Source organism: Ipomoea nil, unplaced genomic scaffold, assembly GCF_001879475.1.
Source record: "Ipomoea nil cultivar Tokyo-kokei standard unplaced genomic scaffold, Asagao_1.1 scaffold1008, whole genome shotgun sequence".
NCBI classification, from domain to species: Eukaryota; Viridiplantae; Streptophyta; class Magnoliopsida; order Solanales; family Convolvulaceae; genus Ipomoea; species Ipomoea nil.
Window position 1 is genome coordinate 7154 of NW_017617436.1, and position 9312 is coordinate 16465.

General features: G+C 36.8%; 4 non-coding genes across 4 annotated transcripts; all 4 read right to left on the bottom strand.

Moving 5' to 3' along the window:
• Positions 1-485: 485 nt before the first annotated feature.
• Positions 486-567, bottom strand: TRNAS-UGA. The gene has a single exon. It is a non-coding gene; the product is annotated as a tRNA-Ser (tRNA).
• An 828-nt stretch (positions 568-1395) lies between these two features.
• Positions 1396-1477, bottom strand: TRNAS-UGA. Its single transcript has one exon. It is a non-coding gene; the product is annotated as a tRNA-Ser (tRNA).
• Positions 1478-4570: 3093 nt separating this feature from the next.
• TRNAS-CGA lies at positions 4571-4652 on the bottom strand. The gene has a single exon. It is a non-coding gene; the product is annotated as a tRNA-Ser (tRNA).
• An 87-nt stretch (positions 4653-4739) lies between these two features.
• Positions 4740-4821, bottom strand: TRNAS-UGA. The gene has a single exon. It is a non-coding gene; the product is annotated as a tRNA-Ser (tRNA).
• Between the last annotated feature and the right edge of the window lie 4491 nt (positions 4822-9312).

Below are 9312 nucleotides of genomic sequence, written 5' to 3' on the forward strand. Positions count from 1 at the left end.
CCGTTATACCTCCGGGAGATGCATCCACATAAACAATCCAAGTTTAGTTTTAGACTCACAAAGAAGTTATACTTCAAAAAATAAGTAAAATACTGATCAGAAAGACGAGCCGAAGCTGGATGCCGCTAGTCGCCTCACCGATATATAGCTAACGGTGGTCTCGCTAAAGCTCATTGCCGTTGTCTCGCCTCGTAGATGGTCGTTGAAGCTTGAAGCCGCATCTTACCTTGCAGATGGATGATAGTGCCGTTGTCTCACCTCATAGATGGTCGTTGAAGCTTGAAGCCGCTGTCTGTCTACGAGGCTCGACGTCACTTCTCGCCTCGCATATGGATGATAGTGGTCTTGCCGACCTCGCGTAGTCAAGGCCAACAGATTTGGAGTGCGCCAATAAGCGCAATAGATTTCGAGTCTATCTCCTTAACCACTCAGACATATTGAAGAGTTGAATCTTTTGTTAAGATCATTCAAAAAGATACATCATGCGTCAACAACAGGATTCGAACCTGCGCAAGCAAAGCCCAATAGATTTCAAGTCTATCTCCTTAACTACTCGAACATATCGACAAGTTAACACTTATGCAAAGATCATTCTAATAGATACACCAAAGATAACTTGCAAGCGAATACAAATAGAAGAATTATGATTTTCAAAGTCACCCATCCATTGTATTAATTATACAACAATGAAAAGCAAAAGAACAGAGTAACAAAATTATACAAACTAGAGGAAATTTTTGAATCTAAGTCGATAACAAGGTTAAAATAAATGGATATTAATATAAGAACCACTCAACCACCTTTTTTACCAAATCACGATTCACAAAATAAAACCTTAAAATTTTCATATTCTGGCATAATATGCAGAAAAATTAACTGTTATACCTCCTGGAGATGCATCCACATATAGAATCCAAGTTTAGTTTTGGAATCACAAAAGAAGTTATACTTCAAAAAATAAGCAAAACACTGAGCAGAAAGCCAAGCCGAAGCTGGATGCCGCTAGTCGCCTCACCGAGCCGAAGCTGGATGCCTCACCGATATATAGCTAACGATGGTCTCGCTAAAGCTCGTTGCTGTTGTCTCGCCTCGTACATGGTCGTTGAAGCTTGAAGCCGTTGTCTGTCTATGAGGCTCAGCGCCGCTTCTCGCCTTGCAGATGGATGATAGTGCCGTTGTCTCGCCTCGTAGATGGTCGTTGAAGCTTGAAGCCGCTGTCTGTCTACGAGGCTCGACGCCACTTCTCGCCTTGTAGATGGATGATAGTGGTCTCGCCGACCTCACCTAGTCAAAGCCCAATATGTTGCCCAATAGATTTTGAGTCAGGCAATAAACCCAATAGATTTTGAGTCAGGCAATAAGCCCAATAGATTTGAGATCGCATACGATAAAATGCGTCAACAGCAGGATTTGAACCTGCGCAGGCAAAGCCCAATAGATTTCAAGTCTATCTCCTTAACCACTCGGACATATTGACAAGTTTACTCTCATGCAAAGATCATTATAATAGATACATCAAAGACAACTAGCAAGGGAAAACAACCGACAAACACGATTATGAAAAGAGAAATAGGAAAATTAATTTGCAGTTGCATACATTAAAGCTCAACCGTAAAATCATTGATCACAATTTCAAAAATGATTATGAAAAGAGAAATGAGAGAGAGAGAGAGAGAGAGAGTAAGAGAGACGAACCTGGTAAGCCACCGGAGACCGGAGTTCTCGCACAGTCGCACTAGCAGTTGAAATGTTTTGGAAGCTTACTCTGGAAGCTTTTGGATGGTAGTGCGGCCGAAATCTTGTTGAAAGCTTATTCTAGACGCTTTCGAATGGTGCAAATACTTTAATTTTGTTGAAATCTTACTCTAGAAGCTTGCCAATTGTTAAGTCGTGGAATCGTGTCCACCTTGCAAGGTGGACACGGTTCTATGTTTATAATTACTTAACTCTATGTTCATAATTATAAAACTCTATGTTCATAAATTTTGAACTACATATTCACAATTATAGAACTCTATATTCACAATTATAAAACTCTATGTTCATAATTACTGAACTCTATGTTCATAATTATAAAACTCTATGTTCATAATTTTTTAACTTCATATTCACAATTATTGAACTCTGTATTCACAATTACAAAACTCTATGTTCATAACTATAGAACTGAGTAAATTTCAATTTTGGTCCACTGACTATTGAACTTGTGTTAATTGCAACACCTGACTTTCAAAACTGTTAATTTAGTACCTTGACTATGCAATTTTTATCAATTTTGGTCACTCCGTCCAAATTATCGACCAAATGTGACCGGTAAATTTTAAGTCAACATTCAAACTGAATTGGAAGGGTAAATTCGTCTTTTCATGTTAAGAAAATAGGAAAAATATTGAGTTCCACCGTCGACTGTAAATCCGTTCTGAGATCGTCGGCGCGAGAGAATCCCAAGTTTCCGGCTCTCCTCACCGCGCCATTTCGTAGCTGCTTAGCCCTTTAATCAGCTTCTTATGCACCTCCCCGACCGGAATCTCCGGTGGCCACTGGCAGTCCACGGCGGCCTTCAAGGATTCCGACTCGAACACGAATACAACCACCTTCGTCTTCTTCGTCCCCTAGCCGAGAGTGAGCGTGTGCCAGGCCTAGTGGGCCAGGATCGTGAAATTTGTTGGCACGAAAGTGGTGGTTAAAGGGATAGGCGGCTTGGAGGCGTCGGAGGGGATAGCAGAAGCGCGAGGAGGCGGAGGAGCTCCAGTAGCCACGCGCGACGGACGGTGAATGATTTGACGATGAATTGGTCGCCGAATCTGAGACCCTTTAATTCAGAATTCGACGATGAAGGATTTGATGATGAATTGGACGCCGAATTGACCGCGGGAGAACGGGCTAAGTTTATACGCATCTGTAAAATGGAAGCAATGAAGACATTACACTGCACCTATTTTGAATTTTGAATTTTCAACCAGTGAAGAATCTTTTCCAAGATTGCCATGGCAAAAATCCACCTGTTAGTAGTATTGCATATGGAGAACAACGTTAATCACAACATTAAATATAATTAAGATTATTAATTGATTGGATGGTGTGAGATAGATATGATATGACGAATTTACCCCTTTCAATTCAGTTTAAATATTGACTTAAAATTTTCTGGTCACATTTGGCTGGTAATTTGGCCGGAGTGACAGTAAATGATAAAAATTGCATAGTCAAGGTACTAAATTAACAGTTTTGAAAGTCATGTGTTGCAATTAACACAAGTTCAATAGTCAGTGAACCAAAATTGAAATTTATTCTTATAGAACACTATGTTCATAATTTTTGAATTCTATATTCACAATTATGACAGTTTTGGAACCGGTGTCCACCTTGCAAGGTGGACACAGTTCCACAACATAATTTGCCGAAGCTTGGTGACGGGGCAAAAAATAACAATATAATATTAATTTAACAGGTGAAAGAAAGCCTAATGATTATAATGAAAAGTCCAGCTTGGTGGTGGTGGTTGTGGTGGTGGTGGTGGTGGGGGGGGGGGGGGGGGACAATACAAATTGAAGAATTATGATTTTCAAAGTCACTCATCCATTGTATTATAATTATACAACAATGAAAAGCAAAAGAACAGAGTAATAAAATTATACAAACTAGAGGAAATTTTTGAATCCAAGTCGATAACAAGCTTAAAATAAATGGATATTAATATAAAGAACCACTTAACCACCGTGTTTACCAAATCATGATTCACAAAATAAACCCTTAAAATGTTCATATTCTGGCATAATATGCAGAAAAATTAATCGTTATACCTCCGGGAGATGCATCAACATAAAGAATCGAAGTTTAGTTTTGGACTCACAAAAAAAGATAAGTAAAACACTAAGCAGAAAGCCGAGTCGAAGCTGGATGCCGCTAGTCGCCTCACTGATATAATAGCTAACGATGGTCTCTCTAAAGCTCGCTGCCACTGTCTCGCCTCGTAAATGGTCTACGAAGCTCGACGCCACTGTCTCGCCTCGTAGATGAGGAAGCTCGAGGCCACTGTTTCGCCTCGTAGATGAGGAAGATCGACACCACTGTCTCGCCTCGTAGATGACAAAGCTCGATGGCACTGTCTCGCCTCGTAAATGGTCTACGAAGCTCGACGCCACTGTCTCGCCTCGTAGATGGTCTACGAAGACTGTCTCGCCTCGTAGATGAGGAAAGCTCGACGCCACTGTCTCGCCTCGTAGATGGTCTACGAAGCTCGACGCCCACTGGTCTACGGCCACACTCGTAGATGGTCTACGAAGCTCGACGCCACTGTCTCGCCTCGTAGATGGTCTACGAAAGCTCGACGCCACTGTTCGCTCGTAGATGGTCTACGAGCTCGACGCCACTGTCTCGCCTCGTAGATGGTCTACGAAGCTCGACACCGCTTGCCGTTGTCTCGCCTCGTAGATGGTCTACGAAGCTCGACGCCGTCTCTCGCCTCATAGATGGTCTACGAAGCTCGACGCCGCTTGCCGTTTTCTCTCGCCTCATAGATGGTCTACGAAGCTCGACGCCGCTTGCCGTTGTTGTCTACAATAAAATGCGTCAACAGCAGGATTTGAACCTGCGCAGGCAAAGCCCAATAGATTTCGAGTCTATCTCCTTAACCACTCGGACATATTGACAAGTTGACTCTCATACAAAGATCATTCTAATAGATACATCAAAGACAACTTGCAAGGGAAAACAACCCGGCAACAGCAAAAAAAATACGTCAACAGCAGGATTTGAACCTACGCAGGCAAAGCCCAATAGATTTCAAGTCTATCTCCTAAACCACTCGGACATATTTACAAGTTGAAACTTATGCAAAGATCATTCTAATAGATACATAAAAGACAACTTGCAAGGGATAACAACTGGCAACCGCAAAAAAACACCCATCGTGGGGCTTGATCCCACAATAACAAGGTTAAAAGCTTTACACTCTACTAACTAAGCTAGACAAGCTTGTTGATAATTGACTAAAAATACTATAAATAATTTGTAATCTTAAGCTTGTTAATCATGCATCATAAGCACAAAAACCACGTACCTTAAGCACAAAAAACCATCCACCATAAGTTTCAACAACTACTCACCTTAAGCACGCAAACCACGCACCTTAAGCGGAAAAACTATGCACCTCAAGCACAAAAACCACGCACCTTAAACTTGACCTAGATGCAAAAATTATCAAATTTTGGTAATCCCGTACGTTGATTTAAGCAAGATCAATGGCTTAAATTTAACCGCACAACTGGACGGGAGACACCCAACCGCACGGGAACTAAATATATATATATATATATATATATATATATATATATATATATATATATATATATATATGTATATATATATATATATATATATATATATATATATATCTACATATATTTATTTATTTATTTTTATTTATGCCCTATAACCCCACAACATACACATATATGTATTACTTTGTAAAGAGTATATAATTTTAGAAGCATTATTTTCATGGTATGTCATACTTATGAATTGACATCTTTGGATAACATGTTTAGTTGTAAAATACTCCGTATTCAATAGTAAAAAGTTGAAGATGAATATATATGAGTTATTTATTTAAATATTTTTAAAATTGTTAATATTCTTTTATAAGTTATAAATAGGGTTGGAGATTCCCCATCCTCGGATAATCCTCGTGGGGATGGGGATGGGAGGATTTTCGATTTCTCAGTGGGATGGGGACGGGGACGGGGAGTGTGGGAGAAAGTCAGCGGAGGGGATCGGGAGTATGCTTCCCGCCCCGCCTCGCCCCGTTGACATCCCTAATCGGTGCGTAGCCACCCACATATATTTTTTTTAACAATTTGGTTTAATTTTTTAAAAAAATTTTTAAGACTCCGATTATTATAAACTATTTAATACTTTAATAGTTAATACTAAATATTAATATTAACCTAGAAAACAATTAGAGTTTGAACCATGTCGTACTAATGATGTTGATTAAGTAACTATAATGTTGAGAATATTTATCCATGGTCAGTTGAATATAACATTCATGACAACATGTATGGTGAACTTAACTTGTTGAATGAATCATAATTATGAACACAACAATTCATCACTCTCTTTTATTTGCAAGCATATTATTATTACTATATTTATTTCTTAAATTTTTACGTATTAAGCAATATTATTTTATAAATAATTTGACTATAAATTGTTTAACATTATTAATGTAGTCATAAATTATTTATCTTAAACATTTATTTTCATTATTAGTAAACACTAATTACAAATAATTGTTAATTACAGTTAACTTTCTAAATTATTATGTAATAATTAGTACATACTAATTAACTAACTATTATGCTTTATAAATGATTAAGGAATGAATGAGGTTAATAGCAAATATACATATAATGATATACTACTACCTTATTTCCATTATGTTATAGTACTATACACATACACGTATAATACCATCGTTTATTACCCTTAAAACATTTTTTCCTAAAAAACTAACATGCACTCTGGAAGTCCATTTTTTCTTCATCAAACACGAATTCCATGATTTCTCTTTTCCTATCTATGCATACTTTTCAAAAGCATCCTATTTTTGTATCCCAGGGAAAAATTACACCCAACCTTGTTTATTATTCCTAAGATTTGTGAACCTTATGTATAATGCTTAAACTTTAACAATGTGAGATTAATTTATGTAATTCTTAATGCTTAGTTTTTCTTTTCTGATAAAATGGAGGTGTTTTATAATAAATACTTTTTTTTAATACTACGGACTTTATTACATTGTATTATAATAAATACTTAGATTTTGTGCAACAATACTAATCTAGCTAATTATCTCTCATCTACTCTTCTACTATAATAAAGTTGAATCTAATAGTTCTGCCTAACTGTTGTTCAGATAATAAATAAAACAAAATATAAAATATTATATCAGAATAATTCTCTAATATCACATTTAATAATATATTCAATACATGAAATTTAAATGGAAGATGAGTAGATGACGGTTGAAGACTAAACATTAATTTTAAAATGAATGCTTCTATAAACCTAACACTATAAATACGTCTTCACTCTTCACAATTCATGAAACAAGTTCATGTATGTGGAGGAGAAAGACTGAAATGATGGGCGAACTAGGCTGTGGAGGGCAGCAGTGCCTGCCTGTCTAGAGTTGAAAATTAAAGTGAGAGGAAGCTTAGAATTGAAAACACTAGATTGCACTTTTACAGGGTGCTGTGTTGAATATGTTAGAGGAAAAATAATGAAGTGTACACATTTGCTGCATTTCAATTGAAAAATTATGAATATACAATTTGTAATCCCTTAAACAATTTGTTATATTTATTAATGTAGCTCATTTATTTTAATTTTCATTCTTTTATTTCGTTTCATTAATATTTATATATTTTTCGTTTCTATAAGGATTCATTGGCTTGCCTGGCCTATAAATTTTGTTAGCATAGCCACAATAAACTCCATAATTGCCTAAACATCCTTGCTTATTATTTTAAGATTGATTAATGGAGAAAATAGTAGAGGTTTGGTACATTTGGCTTTGAAGAAAAAAGCCTTCGTGAGATGAAATCGATCAAAAACTCTTTTCCACACATTCTTTTCTACATCGTCCTGGTTTCTCTGAGGAAAGGGAACTCAAGTAACGATTTGCTTTGTATATTGAAGATTAATGCAAATTTCTTCACAATGAAATAGAAAGCTAGAATAGCTCAGTTGGTTAAAATGTGTGGCTTGTAACCCCAACAAGGTTAGAGGTTCAAGCCCTCTTTTTAGCGAGATAGTTTAATTAATTCCATGATATTCAGTGCTATATGAGAATAAAAGTTTTTTTTTTCCTTTGAATGACGAGAGAAACTTGTAATTGCTAGCCACGAATGTACACGGGGTAAATCTCATAGTGACGACTGAAACTTCACAGGGTGGTAAATCAAACTAAGCTCATAGTGACTCAAATCAAAAGGCAAAGTATAGGACCGACTCAAATCAAGAAGGCAAATAGAACCGACTCAAATCAAGAAGGCAAAATAGAACCGACTCAAATCAAAGGCAAAATAGAACGACTCAAATCAAGAAGGGAAAATAGGACGGACTCAAATCAAGAAGGAAAATAGGCCGACTCAAATCAAGAAAGCAAATAGGCCGCTCCTGTTAGCTCTTGAATAAACTCCTGAATTAATAAATGCATGTAATATCTTTGTATTAGATAAAACAATGTTTACAACTATGTTATATTTATTCTTAGTTTTGTTCATACTTGCCCGCACTACAATTGCCAATACTTGATAATGTGTTCTTCTCCACAATCTATCACCTAAGAATCAACCGAGCTAGCTACATGTGAGGGCTAGTTCTTCTTATACTTGAATTGGTAGAGAAGTGCTAGCTTACTTATTGAGTTGTTGAGCGCACTCGTGCATTCCACTAGAGGCTATATTATGATTTTTTATTCCATATTAAAAATTTGGGTTATATCATGATGCTTAGATGTGTGAGATCTAAACATGATCTAACTATACAGAGAATAATCTACGAGAAACTTAACTCATAGTAGCGGAAGCGGAAACACTATAGATCTCCATGGTTGATATCCTGTTTGTATTGCCTCTTGAACAGTAGATCTGCAGAATAGGGTTAGCCGCTTTGTCTCATACTTGACTCAGAACCCTAGATGGTGTATTGGTATTTTCTGAGCAGTATGAGTACCATAATGAGTCATATATCTTGTATCCCATCAATACAAGCTTTATATAGGCACATTGGTGGAATAGGACCTACTTAAACCTAAATGTCCAGTCCAACCAATTACTTAATGGGCCTAGTCCACTTGCACCACATAAGTAAGACCCATAATGTATAATATATATTATACGGGAAAGTCTTACAGTCTCCCACTTGGTGCAAGTACTAGCAAACTCTCATCAAATAACAAACACACGAACCATAGTAATATGTCCTCTACTGAATAAGTGAGTAATATCTCCTATGATCACATGCATTTTGATTCACTAACTTGAATCCTTTATGAACAAACCCAACGTTTATTCTTGGTACCTTAAGGGAAGTTTCTCAAAATAAAATATATATGCGCAACTTAAGAGAGAAAACCATCAAAATTATACAAAAGAGTACACTGTATGATCTCTAAGATCCTTAAAAGCATGTCTTAAGTAGAGATCTCTTATTGTTAGCATAATGCTAACTGTATTCCATGACTTCTTTATAAGTTAACATAAGCACCACCTCTAACAGCTAAGAGCTTGGAGTTGACACGTC